This window comes from Carassius carassius, chromosome 5, assembly GCF_963082965.1.
Source record: "Carassius carassius chromosome 5, fCarCar2.1, whole genome shotgun sequence".
Taxonomy (NCBI): domain Eukaryota; kingdom Metazoa; phylum Chordata; class Actinopteri; order Cypriniformes; family Cyprinidae; genus Carassius; species Carassius carassius.
Window position 1 is genome coordinate 6,855,964 of NC_081759.1, and position 18,004 is coordinate 6,873,967.

Consider the following 18,004-nt stretch of genomic DNA (forward strand, 5'->3'; position numbering starts at 1 on the left):
GATGAGAAAAAAGGGAGTAAATAATTAAAACAAAATGAACAGCATTAGCTGCTACGTGTGAAAAGAAACCTGCTTTGGATGTATTATGTTCAGGACAAACGTAATAGCACTGCAATAAATTGGCTATATTAGGTTAAGGACCAACGTAATAGCACTGCTTATATTAGGTTAAGGACCAACGTAATAGCACTGCTTATATGTTGGCATGTAACGTAATTGCGATTTGCAAAATAGTTTCCTCAGAACGTATTTCATGTGATACAGGGTTGGAGGAATAATATGGTGAAATTGAGATGGCCTAAAAGAGAGAGCAAGTCCCGTTTTGGAATGTAAATATATCCTGTGAATTATTTAATTACTGCTTGAATTATTTCAAGTTTCTTGGAAAGCAATGAAGTTTGCATAAGTTCTGAATTGATAGTAATACTGAGAAATTTGATAACATTAGATGGCCTAAGAGTTTTCTCTTTGGAGAGAGGAATACCTAATTTGGAAAAAAATTAGTTTTAATGTATTGATACAACGGTCTGGTTTGGAATTAGCATAGTCAATCTAGAAAATCATCTAGAAGATGAAGCATGAAAGGCAATTTGTGATTAATTAGAAGTATCCAACGTAGAGCCTGAAATCTGAAAATGTGTCAAAAATATTAGGTGAGTTTGACTGAGAAATACATTTTATATATCCCTGAACACCAAACAAGTGCCAATGAAATGGATGAAGGGCATAACTTTGAATGCATCTACTACATCTGCTTTTCCTAACCAAGCACCTTTACGGACTATTTTAATTAGCTTAATAGCATTATCTACTGAGGCATAGAACAAGGAAAAAGACTCAAGAGGAATCAAATTATTAATGCTTGGGATCGATTCGTTTTCGTGAGGTCATGACAAATCAATTAATAGTCACTTTATCCCAGAATATTTTCTGGTTGCAACGCCTAATGGATTAATTCAGAATATTGGAAAAGGGGAGCTGTCAAATGGACCATTCATGTATACTTTTTCCACTTCTTTAGCCAGCAAGCTATTGACTATGTTTGGTTCCTGAAGAGCAGACTGACTTTTATTACAAATATGGGACATTTTAGGAAAAATAAAATGTGCATGAGATCAGTTACAAATCAATGATCAGGATGTTTTCTCAGTGCTTTGCGAAGCTCTGGTAAGTTGACAGGTGTAGATATTTTTATTTTCTCTTTTTCAAAGCTTGAGCTCTGCGAACGCAGAAGGATTTCAGATGACTTTACCTGCAATAGCTGCAAGCATGAATTAATTTACAATTAGTATATTTACGTACATTTTCATTGCAGTTATAACACAGTTGGGCATATCACCTTGTCCTAATTGTTGTTGTGTTCATCTGATGGAGAAGACGACGACTGGGCAGCTTTTGAACATAGTGAAGTAGTATGGGAAAAAACCCGATTAAGGAGCAAGACAAGACTTCATGACCCGTACAATGCCTGCTAATCAAGGATAGATCAATGACAGACAATCCTTTGATTAAATCTATTGATGTACATAGCTGATTTAGCAGAGAAGTCCTTATGATTTTCATAAAAGAGTGAAGACAGATCTGAAATAATGCTCAAATATCTATCATACTTTTGTCTGCACTCAGGAAATGATTCACAGATTACGACTTTATAGACACTGAATGCAACGTTGAATTCAGCCATGGTAAGACACTTTTGCAACCTGTGGTCATTGTATTTTAACAGTACAGAAATATCCCCACATTCTACTATTCGATTGCCATGAACATCAGAGCAAAGCAGGATTTTTACTAAATTGATTTTGTTACCTGCAAGGATTTGAGCTCATAGATGAGGAGAGATAGCAGCGGGAGGTGGGAAGAATGACAGTCCGGTAGAAGGAGCTGGAATAGCAGTTGCCAGAGATCTGCACGTTGTGATATAGAAGTTGCACAGTTAAGGTCTTTGAACACTGGGTTCGAAATGTTCGACCTCACGTTGTGTCAATCATGTTTATACACTGCCTCCAAAACTTTCGTCTTTTTTGGAAGACAGCTGGGGCATTGGTCAGACCAAACGGTAGGACCCAAAACTCAAAGTATCCCTTGGGTGTGTTGAAAGGTGTCTTCCACTTATCCCCCTCACATATGCGAATAAGGCGATAGGCATTCCGGAGGTCTATTTTGGTGAAGACCATGGCTCCCTGCAAAAGCTCAAAGACAGATGACATGAGGTACCTGTTTTTTATACTGATGTCGTTCAGGCCTCGATAATCTATGAATGGATGCAGGGAGTCATACTTCTTCTTGAAAAAAAAAGAACCTGGAACCTGCAGGAGATGAAGAGGGTCAGATGAGGTGAACTGGCGAACAAGGATCTGGTACAGGAAATCACATAAAATGGGAATATATAGAGCGAGACAGACAAAATATTGAATTCAAATGAAACAATGAACAGTTAAAGGAGGTAACGAGAGCAAGCGAGGAACGTCACAGTGAAGCACATAGCAAACAATCAAAACAAAACACCATGTGATCACAACATGCAAACAGATACAAAACAACAAATGAATGACAGGGTGATCAAACTGAGGACATGATATTTTGCAAATTTAAAATATATTAACTTTAAATGTAAAACTGAAAAACACTACAGTTGAAATTATAATCAAGAAATTTCCATGTGCTTTAGTATGTTAGTCAACATATCAAAATAAGTTTACTTCTATAAATCAGGACAAAATATTATTAAAACATGATTTGAAATGTACTTTAAAGTCAAACTTTCAATCTGACATTATTACAAAGTGCATTTATAATAATGTGCTTAGGTGTGTTAAGAAACAGTCATTATATGTCTCTCTTTAAGGCCTTTAACATTATATCATTAAAATATTTTAACGTTTTTAAGAATATACTTTTAGGAATTAATGTACACTACATTATTTAAATTAGAGGTCAAAATGTGTGAATGCATACAGCTGAAATGCCATCTGGAGATCACACCTGTACAGATGTTTTAATTCTATTTATTCTGTACTTGTTGAATCAAGCTTTGACTCTGTGTCAAAAGTCCTAAATGAAGTGGAATATGAAAGAGACAAATGCTAGTGATGAAGAATGTGGTAATGTGCCCATTTCACTGTTACTAAGCAACCCCATCATGTACAAACTGTTTCACATGTTACTATTTAAGTGATCTCATTGCAGGTAATCAAAGAACATCTGACATAGACACGTTTCTATTCAGACCTATAATGACTGGAACTTAATCACTGTCACACCTCTGAAGACAGCAACACATGCAGTCACATGAGCAGCTCTCAGAGAGTTTTTAGAGTGTCTTAATAGCTGAAGCATCTTGGTTTTAGCCATTATAAAATGAAAAATTTTGGTTGTGGACACTGGCATATGAGATGCCCCTTCAGCCCAGTCTGAGGTCCCTCACAGCATTATGAGCCAGTCATTAATTTAAAGAGCACCATGGATTCCAGTTTAAATGAATAGTTAACCCAAACATATATTTAATGAAAATGTGCTCACTCTCATGAAATCCATATAGTTTGTACATGAGTTTGTTTCTTCATCAGATTTAGAGAAATTAAGCATCACAATAATCCACATGACTCCAGTCTATCAATTAACATCTTGAGAAGCCAAAGGCTGTGTTTTTCTAAGAAACAAATTCATCAATAGGATGCTTCAACTTCAAACTTTTGCTTCCAGTTAAAATACAAATTCATAATATTGGTATAATAATGACAATTAAAAGGGAAATAAAAATAATTTGATCTGAATAAGGAGAGAAATCTGCTAAGATCAAGCTCTGTTTACAAGCTAAAACATCTCTTAATAAATATGTTGGTGGATTTTGATGTGAGAAACTACAGGAGATGGACTTTTACACTGGAGGAAGTGCTATTATGTATTATGGAATCATATTTTAGTTAAAAACGTCTTGATGGATTTGTTTCTTACAAACAGCTTTTGGCTTCACAAGATGTTAAAAGGTGGACTGTTGTGGTGTGGATTACTTGTGGATTATTGTGATGTTTTTAATCAGCTGTTTGATCTCTAATTCTGATGGCACCCATTCACTGCAGATGATCACATGGTTAGCAAATGATGGAATGATATGTTGATCCAAGTAGGTTGGTAAGTTGGTCACATCTGGTACCAGACACCACATGATTCATAGAAGACGTTTCCCTCAAGAAATCGATTTTACACATGGACAAATATGAACAGAACACAGACTTAAGGACAGTTTGAACTGATGTTTTACATTATCACACACCTGCCGATTGTAGTATCATTTTTACAGTGAGATAATATCTTACTGAGACTTGCGAGAACAATTGTGACTTGCAACAAAAAACAAATGTAATGAGTGTTTTTTACGGGAAGAAAAACAAAGGAGAAAAAAAAATGGATAATCTCCTTTCTCAATAGTCTATAGTTTGTGGCTGCTAAGTTTCAGCTATAGAAGCACGTGACATTCAGTTGGTGAAGCTTGCTCGCTTTCATTGGCTATCGCGAATATCAAGTCAGAAATAGCCTGATCGAAAGTCTTGTTAGCAGCAAAATAATCGTAATGATACCACACAATTGAGGATTTCTTAGACAAAAGTCATTTGCGACAGGCTTCAGAATCAGGCTAAAAATCTGGCTGAAATTTTTCAAGTGTGTGGCCAGTTTATGTGGAATAAAATTAAACCCAATTCAGCAACAGAAGCAATGATTCATAAACACAAACTGAGCACTCGTGAAAGTGTTTGTGTGGGGTTATTGTTGTACTTTATCTGGTGCTAGTGATTTGAGGGAGCCGTGGTAAAGCCTTCAGGGCAGAAGCCAATTAAAATCCTCTAGCTGGGATCCACTAATCCACAATTCACAAAATACCTTTTGTAAATGACTACTTCGCATATCTCTCTGAAACCGCTTTGCATATAAACTGGTGTAAAAGGAAACACAATAGACACTTGTCTCTATTGTTTGAAATGTTGCTCTTTTATGGTTCGTGAAACTTGGGTTCTTTTCACATTATGAGCCTGCATTGTATGCTTGGGTCTATATAACTATATTTCAGATTCACATTGTTATTGAACTGTTTGTATCTCTGGATTTACCACAGGGTTCAGTGCCTTTCTCAAGAGCACCTCAGTCATGGTATCGAAGGCGGAGAGAGTGCTGTACATTTACTTCTCCCACCTACAATCCTTGCCAGCCCAAAAACTCACAACCTTTGGATTACAAGTCCAAATCTCTAATCATTAGGCCACAACTTCCCCACAAATGGATGCTGCTCTTTTAATTTATTCTGATAAGAGCTGCTGAGAAATGTGTCCGTCTATAGTAAGTGACTAATTGCATGCAAAGGTGACACTACTACTGACACTACTACTGTTCAGTAAGTAATGCTTTTATTGAGCAAGGATGGCTTAAATTGATCTAAAGTGACATTAAAGACATTTATAATGCTACACTTAAAATTACAGGAAAACACACCGTCCAGTTTACTCATACATATATTTTTGATCTACGCAACAGAATTGTGTTTCTCTTCTAAACTGGATTTCTTTGTTTTCAATACACGTACTGTACTTCTCTAAAATGTGCAATCTACTAGATTAAATAATTTAGGGCGAATGTGAACCAATTAAGCACTCAAAAAATATTTTTTTTGCTGAAACTGTAGTTCCCAGCATGCATTTCTTGGGCCTTAATGAGGGGAGTAAAATGATCAAATTAAGTGTTACTTTATAGGCTTTGAGTAAGATGGTTTGGTTTGGTAGTGTTTAGTAATGTTTGAGTCATGTGGAACTGAGGTTACACTATTAAATCATGTATATCCAGCACACTTAAATAAAATAAATGCTGTTCTTTTGAACTTTCTATTCTGAAAAACATCCTTAAAGAAAAAAAAACAAACTGTTATATTTAATTTAAGCACCATTGTTGATGTTTCTCCTGAAGTTTCAATAATTTCCATTAGATGAGAAAAGTTTGAGCTCATGTTGAGATCTTTGATGTGTGATTGCATTTTTGTTAAATCAGAGCACAAGTTAAAACCATCTCTTCTGAAACGCTGAAACTTGAAAAAAACATGTTTATAGAAAAATCTGAAAAACAGAAGACATTAGTTTTGAGATATTATTAATTTTTTTTGCCTTAGATAATAATTCCACCTAAAACTGTTTAAAGTGAAAAATGAAGCTTGTCAGTAATGCTTTGTGTAGTCACTGAAACATAATGCAGTGCTCCATGACTTGTGTTGTATATAAAGTTTCCCTTGAGTCACCCACAAACATGACATTCAGTGTTCTGCAGTAAACTCTGGTCACGGATCACCTCGTATTTCTGGAGGTTCTGTACAGTGTTTTGCCATATTCATGTTTAGCTGCTTGCTCCCACCCGTTTGACTCACAAAGCCGCTCTGAACATGGTCCAAGACTTGCCTGAAGCAAAAGCATTGCCAGACGATCTCCAAACACATTTTATCTGACTCACACGTGATGGGCAAGGAGATACACTCATTTAGTCAGCTTCCTTTTGTCCGCTGCACATGGACTGACTGAACAACAATCGGTCTGTTATTAAAACATGAATTGTGTGTGTCTTCTGAGCCATTCTGTCACAATGAAAATTATCTCTCATTCCAACCTTTCTTAGTTTGAAACCTGTTGTATCTTGCTCTGTCATAATCTGCTGTAGCTTCTCAAATGTGAAGGCCTAAAATTAGAGTTTGTATTTGAATTGCATTTTAAATGCCCATGCATTTGGATGACATTCTTTTAATAAACTTAACGTGATTCATCGTTCATACATAAATGAAATGATTTGTGTAATAGTACTAATAAATGCAAGGTGTACACAACAATAAGCTTTAAAAATTTATTTTATGAATAACATACACACACACACACACACACACGTTTTTGTTTTGTACTAAATTATTTAACTAAATAACCGTCAACAGAGCATCATATTGATGCTTTGCAGAGAGGTGCTCCTGAAAGATTGCAATGTCCACTTATTATAAGACAATGCTATTAAGTGGTTATACAATGCTATTTTTAAGATCATTATTGTGTGTATTTAGTGTAACAGAATATGTTGACATGCTTTAATGTTAAAAAAAAACATTATTTTTCAAATACTGAACATTATTGTAGGTGCTCTAAGCCCTGCCTTCCTCAAACACATCGTTTTCTATAAAGCCCCTCCTTCGGACAAGCGCAGTCTGCTCTGATTGGCCAGCTGACGCAGTGCACTGTGACTGGCTTACTGTAAAAAATTGTGCCGTTAAATAACAGTAATTTACAGGCAGCAGGGGTGCCAGTAAAGTACTGTTAATTTACAGCTTTCAACCATTAATTTACCACTCTTATTTTTTTACAGTATTTTACCGTAAATTGTACCATGGAAATTAACTCCACTCCCACTACTTCAAACAGTTTGAGTTTAAAAGCTAGCATTCCTACGATGTTAGTACTATGAACTTATTTCATCTGAGTCCACTGAGATGGAATATTTCTTAATATAAAACTGCAAACACTAAATGTGTAGTAGTAAAGAAACTAAATGCATGACTTTTACTCAAATCACGTCAGCTATAGCAACACATGTATGTGCTGAAGTACTTAACACAGAGATCACCACTGTATCAGTGACACCACGTTTACTGTCTTTATATAAAGCAACAGAAAATCAGAATTTGTGGCTAATCATTGACTGAAGCACAGGCTCTACTCTCCAGCACAATTGGCGAACAACAAAACTACATTAAACTAACAGATCTCTCTTGTGCAAACACACATTAATACAGTCGAGTTCAGTATTAATTCTCATTATCAGTGTATGAGTTTGCATACATTTTTTTCTATGGATGTTCACAAATATTTTAGTTACTTATTTTTTTTATTTGGTAAATCTGACATTTACATTTTACAGTTTATTACTGTTTTTCCTTGACTTAACGGCAACAAACTGTAGAAAAACACTTTTTTTTGCTGGCAACCATTAATTTACGGCAACAAACTGTAGAAAAACGGTTATTTACTGGCAGCAGGGGTGCCAGTAAATAACTGTTTTTCTACAGTTTGTTTCCTGTAAATTAATTACAGTTTATTACTGTTAAATTATGTTTCATGCTGTTTTTTTCTTCATCTTAAATCTTTAACCCTTTAAACCCCAGAACAAAATCCTCAGTTTTAAATGAACACTTATAATGTGTGCACACTACAGAGTGTTTGAGTAACACTGAATCAGTGAAGTTAATGAGATAATTCTGTGATTAATTGATGATTGAGCATTAGTGATGAGCACCTGCTATTAACAAACAGAATTACTAAAGGAAAAAGAAACACAAGGACTACAACTGACTTGAGCCACTGCCTTAGATGAAATCAACTGAAATAAAAGAATTAATCAAATCTCTCAAGATCTGATTAAACAACTCCTAAAACAGCTTCACCACATTCACATTACTAACCAGACTGACTTTATTTCTGTCAGATGTCTACTGAAGATCTTATTGAGAGTTAAATAGGTTTAGGTGGTTTTTTTTTCACTACCATGATGGAGATCAGTGTTTACTTTAGTTGGACTCTTAAACGTGACTTTTCAACAACTAAGTTTTTTTTCTTTACATGCTGTAACAATGCATCTTTGGAACTTGTTATTGTGGAAAAAAATATTGTATTGTTGTTTATAGATTGACAAGAACAAACACTATTATTTCTGATCCAATCCCGTGTCCCTTCTCTTATTGAATATTGATACTACAGCAAGATAAGAAACACTGCTGAGCCATAAGTTATGAAAGACTGTTAAGAAAATTTCACTCATAAAAAAAACATTTTCTGAAATTTAGGCAGAAACATCAATAATCAGCGTATGAATCACAACAATGGTGACAATTCACAAAATAAATAAACAGATAAGTTCTGAACATCACAAAACATGCTACTAAAACTTAAGACAAAAGCAAAATTATAAGCACATAAGAATTCAAGAAAATAAGTGAACAATTCAGCGCCATAATTTATTCATGCCGCAATGCCTGCTGGGAGTCATGGATGAGTTTTATCCTGTGCTGGTACCCAGCATGCATTGCATCATGAACCTTTTGATTGTCACCATTGTTGAGATTCATATGCTGATTGTTGATGTCTCTCTTTGAGTGTTGCGGACACTGCTGCCCAAAATATTTAAAACTCAAACTGTCGTTAAATCCATATGTTCAGATTATCACATTACTGTTCATTCTCATAAAATTGAAGAAACAAAAAAGTTCTGTAATTCAGTCACATATTTCAACACCAAATTAATATTTGATTACTATAGCAACACTTTAAGTCAGTCTAGAAGATCAAGCCTGACAGAAACAGCCATAATCATTTGACCATCAATATTAATATTGCTGTAACAGATGTACCATAAAGATACAAATACAGCAATGAAACAAAATTTAAAGTATAAAAGTCAAGGGTCAGGAGCCCAACTAAAGCAAACACTGATCTCCACAATGGTGACGCTAAACTAAACTAACATTATCATCTAAATCTCTGTAATTCTCAGTAAGATCTTTTGATCTCTGATCTTTGATCTCTGATCTGATAGAAATAAAGTCAGTCTGGTTAGTTATGAGTGAAGTTGGTAAAGCTGTTTGTTGATTGTTTACATCTTCAGTTGATTTCATCTAAGGCTGTGGCTGAAGTCAGTCAGTAATAATGTCGTTAGCTTTACCATTAGTTCAAGTGCAAAAGGGCAACAGAGTCTGATGTGACGGACACAGTGATGATATGCCCGTATGTATTTGCAGTACACAAGCCGCAGTTAAGACTGCTGACAGGCTGTACACTCTTTTATGATGTGACCCTGTACTCCCCCACCACACGACGTGCTACTCTACACGGTGCAAAACTCCGCATTTGAACAGTCAAAAGAAAATACTTAAACCAATAATGAAACATACGCAGAATCACAGATTCAGAAGGGCCAGATTGTCATAGCACAGCCAGCCTTGTACTCTCCTAGGTTCATGAAACTGTCGTCCATAAAATGCATTAGAACAAATTTGAACAATTAAAAAAATTGGGTTGTGCTTTTCAGTTGTAAATGAATCTTAAACAGTGATTCCTAATTGCATCTATTTGAAGGCCAAATAAAATGTTTTTGCTTCCGCATAGAAACACAAAACATCTCCCTAACATGGCTGCATCAACAGTACTGTGGTTACTGAAACCATGCTTTCTTCCTTTGTGTGTACATTCGGGCGGCTTTACGAAATTATTTCCACATTGTGACGTAGACATATGGGGCGTGTTTGAATGAGGCTTTTCAGCCCAGTCTGGATCAGCCTTCTCTTTTAGATAGAATAAAACCTTTTGAGGGAGACTTTGAGCTTTGTAACTCTGCAGATTGTATACATGCACAAACAGCTACATAACACACTAAAGAAAAGGGAAACAAGAAATCACATCATATGACCTGTTTTACGCTTCTTTGGGCTTGTTGTTTGCGTTTTCCTAATGAAGTGATTCTTTTTATAGAGATAATAAAGTAGGCATGCTCTTGAATTAAAATGTATTATAGACTTGTTTATATTTGCCCTTTTTAACAGAAATATCTGGCAACATGGAAAGACATACCTCGTTCCCTGTAATTTTTGCACCACAACTCTGATACGTTTTTAAATAAGTCATTAACAGCTGTACAGACTGCATAGAATTTCTGTAAATGTGGTTGCCACTGCCTGCATTAGTCAACTTGTTTGTAGAAAGCGGTTGTGACTCCCATAAAATACTGAATTAAGTGTGTATAGAACAGGATTGTGTACATGGCCTTTATGTACTTGCAGAATTAACTCTGGGGAACTAATAGGAAGCTCACTGAACTAACTCTTCACCAGCATAGTCCAAGTATGCAAGGTTTGGGTTAATCAGCTGAGAGTTTAAAGTTTATGCAACAGTAAGTCCACCTCGCTTTCACCGCCTACAGGTGTCAGTATAGAGTCCAGAACCACTGGGACTAATAGAAGGAATAAGAGCCAGAAAAACATGAATAAAATCTTATTTATTTTCTGAAACCCCAGCTGTCAGAGAAACAGGTTTATAAGGGCTGACCTGTGCCAACCAGGACATATGAAGCACTGTGATGTGAGATGAGAGACTCAGCTGTAACTCGGTTGAAAGAGAACTCAATGGACTCTGGTCTGGAGAAAATTTAATATGCAGCAGTGGACAGCACAAAATAAATGCTCACAGTGTATCTTTCAAGTCACATTGCCAAAAAATTGATCAAAATCAGGTTTAGGTTTTGGATGACAGGCAGATCAACTAATCGGTTTGCTTTGCTCTGTCCACAGAGGAGTATTTGGGAAACACAGTCACATTTCACTGTTCGTCTCCATAAACCTCTCTCAAAATAATTGAATCCATGACAACACTGACCTTTTGTATTGCATTTGTTTTAGTTTTTCACTTCAAAATTGGACCTTCACTTCTAGAGGGCACTTGGACTGAACTTTAGGTTGTGTTCAGCCCTGAACAATGGTTTATATCAAACTTTGCTTTTGCCTTCGGAATATATTGTTTTTAATGTGCAATGCAGTATTAAAGTTATGGTCAAAAACTATATTTAAAAAACTGAATACACTAGTAATATAAGAATGTAAAATATATGTGAACTTTTAAAATGCTCTTTTCTCTTTTCTTTGAAAAATCAAGCCAGATGGATCTCAAGGCTTCATCACAGGTGACCAGCTTTGATTAAGATCTCAAGTACCAATATTATCTTCCTACTAGACACTTTTCATAACATATTCAAAACAGTCTTGAAGAAAGCAATATCACATATTTTCGTTTCTGATGCCCCAGCAGGTCTCCAACTCTCTCAGGGTCTTCTGAAGGATTTCAAACATTGTCAGATAAAACAGATATGAGAAGATAACAAATGCCTTTGGTGTAATAAAACTACATTTTAGCATACTTTTAAAAGGAGTATTTATTACAGAAATAATACACTTTAAAATGATATACTGAATATAATGCATGGTTGCATTTTAACTGCAAAAAAGTATGCAATTAGTTGAATCTTTACATGAAACTTAATAATTCTATTGTCTTTGAAATATGGTTAAAGCGTTGCTGAATGTACTCACAAGCATTTATGATAAACTAAAATATACTTTAATGTAATTTCTATTAAAACGTGTTTAAATGTATTTGTAATCATACATTTGCAATGATGAAGCTGCATTTCAACTTAAATCAAATATATCATGTGCTTTAGTATATAACTCAACACATCAAAATATGTACTTTTGCAAAGCATGACAAAAGATTATTAAAACAATAATTTAAAGTGTAAAGTTGAAATTTTAACATTGAAATTAATACAAATTGCATTTTTTTTAAAGTGTATAATTGTACTTAAGAAACAGCACTTAACTGGCTTTTCTTATTTAATGTCATTTTCTGTAAGGACAGCTTTTAAGAAATATACTTTTACAATTTTTTAAAAGGCTGAAACTGTCTTAATGCTAACCTACGGTAACTGAGAGAGCTGCAGGGTTGGAGAAGAGAAAGAATACGGAATATGAACAGTGCAGGCAAGCCAAATAAACCAAAATTAAGTCTGTCTCAGTTGGAGAAGTGAAGAGACTCGTGGCTGAGTATGTTGTAGAAGATTTGGATTTGGATTCATTCCAAGATGGCGCCGTTGTGTGTGGCACGCCGTCTGCTGTCGTCTGCGTTTTTTAATTCATTTATGTCTATGTGGTTGTTGCTGTTTTTATTACAAGTCACATCGTCACTTTTAGTATATGACCGCCAAATGCTTTTAAATCTGCGAATCTCCGCTGAAGTGCTACAAAATCAAACCAAGAAGGGATCGCAGCATTCGCCTCCTCCCTTCCTGGCATCTCTACCAGCGTGGCTGCATCGCTCACCATATTATGTTCCGGTGAATAGACGCCGGAAAAGATGGGGTAAGCGTGGCGGGGTGGCTATCAAGCTCAAGCTTCTGCTTCGGACGTGCAGTGAGCTGAATATTAGGTTTGGTCGATCTACGAGGGAAGGTGATTGCAACCGCTCCTACGTCTGGCGTTCAACTTTGGGTGTCTACGCTTGGAACGTATCCATTCTGAGCATGGGGGATCAATGGCCTCTACACCGCTCGCCTCGCTTCCGCCGTCGCGGCGTCTCGAAACATCACCTTCGGCCGCTGCACAAAGCATCGCAGCAGGCTGAAGATTCAGCGCAGATAAAGATGGCTTTGGTCAATGCGAGGTCTGTGGTAAATAAGACTTTTATTCTCAGAGACTTTTTTACTTCTCGAACTTTGGACTTTCTATTTATCACTGAAATGTGGCTTTCGAATGGGGATTTAACTCCTTTTTCGGAGTTGTTACCACCCAGTTGTAAATATTTTAATTCCCCCCATTCTGTGAAGAGGGGTGGTGGTTTAGTTACAATTTTTAAGGACTGCTTTCAGTGTTGGACTATACAAAGAACCACATATAACAGCTTTGAACTGCAGTTGCTTGAGCTGGACTCTGACACTCCGCTAGCTGTTGCTGTGATCTATAGGCCTCCAAAGCCACATAAAGATTTTCTTACGGATTTTGCAGATTATTTGGGGGGCATTATCCCGAATTTTGAAAGATTTTTAATTATTGGGGATTTTAATATCCACATGCTGCCCCCAAAATTCATTTGCTAAAGACTTCATCAACCTAGCAGAAGCATTTGACTTGGTGCAGCAGGTTACAGGACCTACACATATACAGGGACACACCCTCGATCTTATATTGCCCCATGGAATCTCATTGGGTGACATTGAGATAGGTGATCATAGCTTTTCTGACCATAACCCTATTATTTTTAATATGCCACTGGCAGTGAATACTGTGAAACCCCATTCAATAGCCCACGTGGCTACACGTGGGCTATTGTAGGATCAAAGCTGTTACCTCTGCTACTTTTTCTTCAGTGTTTGAGGAGCTTTCTCATTCTCCTGATCTTTCTTCACCAGAGCTCAGCCCGGATGAACTGCTCTACAACTTTAATTCTGTTTGCAGTACAATTTTAGACAATGTCGCTCTACTGAGGACAAAACACCAAAAGTCACTCCCTGAGCCATGGATGAACAGTACCACTCAGACACTGAGACAGGCCTGTAGGAGGGCCGAGAGGAAATGGAAAAAGGACAAACTTCAGATCTCTTACGAGATGCTTAAGGACTCCCTTTTTAAGTATCAGAAATTTCAGACCCATTTCTAATCTTCCATTTTTAACAAAAATTTTAGATAAAGGAGTTTTGTGTCAGCTCCAAAGCTTCCTGGCCGAGTACAATATTTTTTATATATTTCAATCAGGTTTCAGAAAATTTCATTCTACTGAAACAGCTCTTTTAAAAGTGCTCAATGACATCTTTCTAGCCACTGACTCTGGAGATTCTATAGTATTGGTACTCTTATACTTAAGTGCTGCTTTTGACACAGTAGACCATAATGTTCTGCTGTCCCGTTTAGAACAGATAGTGGGGATCTGAGGTTCAGCCTTACACTGGTTTCAGTCTTACTTGACAAACAGGAGTTTTTCTGTCAATATTGGTAAATCTCGATCATCTTCTGTACCACTGACCTGTGGGATTCCTCAGGGCTCCACATTAGCTCCTATGTTGTTCTCTCTATACATGCTCCCTCTTGGTACTATCTTTGAAAAGTCTGGCTTAAATTATCATTGTTTTGCAGACGACACACAAATATATTTTCCTCTTAAACATAAAAATGGCGTAGAACAGGTGGCCGCTTGCCTTTTGGATGTTAAAGCATGGATGTCTCTGAATTTTTTAAGTTTGAATGAGAGTAAAACTGAGGTTATGATGTTTACCCCCTCTGATGTACATGGTAAAGGAGATGTAAATCTTGGTGTCCTGGCACCTTATGTTAAGCCATGTGTGAAAAACCTGGGCGTGGTGTTGGATAGTGCCCTAAAGCTGGATAGACAGGTCAACCAAGTTGTGAAGTCCAGTTTTTATCAGCTGCGAACCATAGTAAAAATGAAGTCCTTTCTTTCATTTACAAATTTTGAAAGAGTAATACATGGTTTTATTACCACAATGATTGATTATTGCAATTCTCTTTATTTGGGGATTAGTCAGTCTTCCATAAATCGCCTTCAGATGGTTCAGAATGCTGCTGCCAGAGCCCTGACAGGAGTTCGCAAACGGGATATAACTCCTGTTATCCAGTCACTCCATTGGCTACCTGTGTAGTATAGGATACATTTTAAAATACTGTTATTAGTTATTAAGTCGTTAAATGGGTTAGCACCATCCTACCTTTCTGATTTATTGTTGATCCATCAAGCTACAAGAGCTCTTAGGTCTGCCAACTTGAGGCTCTTAGTGGCTCCTAGATCGAGGCTCAAGACTAGGGGAGATCGAGTCTTTTCCATAGCGGCACCAAGACTCTGGAACAGTTTGCCCATTGATATTAGACTTGCCCCTAATCTGTCCATTTTTAAATCTAAGTTAAAAACTTTTTTTATTCGATCTGTCTTCTACTATATGACGGGTGATGATGTTGTCCTGGTTTGATCTTGTGTTATTTATTTGTGATTTGTTGTTTTACTTTGTACAGCACATTGGTCAATGGTAGTTGTGTTTAATTGTGCTTTATAAATAAATTGAATTGAAATTGAAGATATGCAGCCTCTGTCAACAGTAGACCACCAAGTACACACCAGGTTTGTGGTGTGGACTTGAATTAAAAGAAAATAAAAGAATAGAAATGACATTTAGGCTATAGGTTAGTGGGCTTAGATCTACTGTGTATGGTATCTGTACCATAATTTACTAGACTTTAATTGTTTATGTTCATGTATTTTTGTGATTCCGACAGCAATTGTTACTTATTGTATTGTGCATAGACCGAGCATGTGTAAGGCTGGGCAAAATAATAATTTAGTTTTTATACATATGTGAAGGTCTGCGTACATTGTGAGTGATGCAAATTTCATCCCCTTAACTGTCATGTGTGTAGGCCTACTGTGCATGTACTTTGTAAATGCATGTCGCACGTGTTTTCCAGTAATCAGTTGTTCCACACATTGGCAACTCTGGCCCAGGCTGCTGTTTCACATTAGAAAACAAAAATAAGGCCTGGGACACAGTCTACATTTTTTTACAAAGACATTTTTTTGGTCATAAATTTTGCAGAAAAATACAGCAGACACAAAGATGGATCTTTGTGATTCGGGAATCGACATGAGTGCATTTATGGACCCACACACTAGTGAACGTGTAAAAAAAAACAAAAAAACAACTGAAGTATACTTTTGCCTTTAGCTAACGTGACATTCACCCCCGATTTTTACCATGGAACCCCCCTTTGAAATGTGAAATTTTAAGTAGCAATTGGGAGGGTTTTGCTTGCGAAAATCTGGCAACCCTGCTCCCTTCTCATAAGAGTGCGGAGCTTCAAGAGCTCATGATCGCGGGCAGACCAGTTTTACAGTTTAACTGGTGGTAACTGTGTTACTGACCTCACACATTGCTTCCAAACAGAATTTTTCACTACCACGTTCCTATTCACGATCATTCTGGTAGCACGTGAAGGCAGCATTAGTGAAAACAGGCAGAGACAATGGTAGCTTTAGCAACATTAGCTTTACAGAGAGCCAAGAAGCTCTTTTGGAAAACAAAATTTATGTGTGATGCTTACTTTGTCTGGAGTATGGATATTTGCACATGAAGTGTTGGTATCGATCCCTCTTTCAGAAGCAATATTTGCACAACTCCAGTGCTGAACTGACCCTCATTTATGTGGCAGTCTGGTATAAAATGTTAGCACAAAGTATAGAACTTTTTCCTTTTTTTCCGGGACAATTCCTTCGAAAATGAAATTTAACAACCGCGTCCTCAGCTGTCTAAGGAGACTCCTATGTTCGTTGGTGCATCCCAACACACAAAACTTGCTGGCATTGTACCTCCAGCAGCTACAACAAGAGAACAGTAATGGCGGACCTCTGCTTCTCTCTCAGGGCTGTGTATATATCCTAATAGGGCAGAGAACGTCACAAATGGGCGGGACTTTCACCGACTATGTCGTCATAGTCTGGAACTGCATGTGTGGAGAGACTGTTTATGATTTTTTGGGATTATAAAACATTGAGTGAGTGGATGTTTTACCATTATAGGCTGGTTGTTTTCACACACTGCGTACACACAACTATGTTCAAACATCTTATAAACGTGATTTTTGAATTCTATGGCACAAAAACGATTTAGTTTTATTATAATTATAAAAGAATGATCCAGCTTTATGATTCTCTTTGAAAACAACTGATCTCATAGAGGCACGCCGTGGGTGGAGCTAGAGAGTGATGAGCACTTAACAATTGCCAACAAAACAAATACTTTTGATGCGTTTCACTTACTGTCTGCAGTTTTGAATCATAACCGGGATCTTTTATAGCTGGGACTGCTCCATCTTTCAGTATCAAACGATGTGCAATTCCAGCATTGAACTGGGCCTTGTTTATAAAACGTTCATCAACAAACAACAAACAACATTTGCAGAACTCTGTTGCTGCCCAGAAAAACAAACTGAATTGACTGTTTAATTGATGCTGGCTTCTTTGCAGAGGCGGACAGAGTACACAGATTCATTACTTCAGTAAAAGTACAGATACCCCTTGCTAAATTTTACTCAAGTACAAGTAAAAGTACTACAGTCAGTTGTGTACTTAAGTAAAAGTACTGAAGTACTTGTTTTTAAAAGTACTTGAGTATCAATAGTACAAGAGTAAATTTTCTAAATATTGCATTACTACTAGCACAGTGCTTACATTTATGTACAGAAACATCCTACATGGAGTTACATGGATGAAAAATGTTAATGTTAATACCTTGGAGAATGTAAAAGGAATTGAAAGTAAAATCAAGTAATTTTCTTATTTTTACCATGTTGCTTTATTTAACATTTCTCACTTGCCCACAAGGCAATAGCACA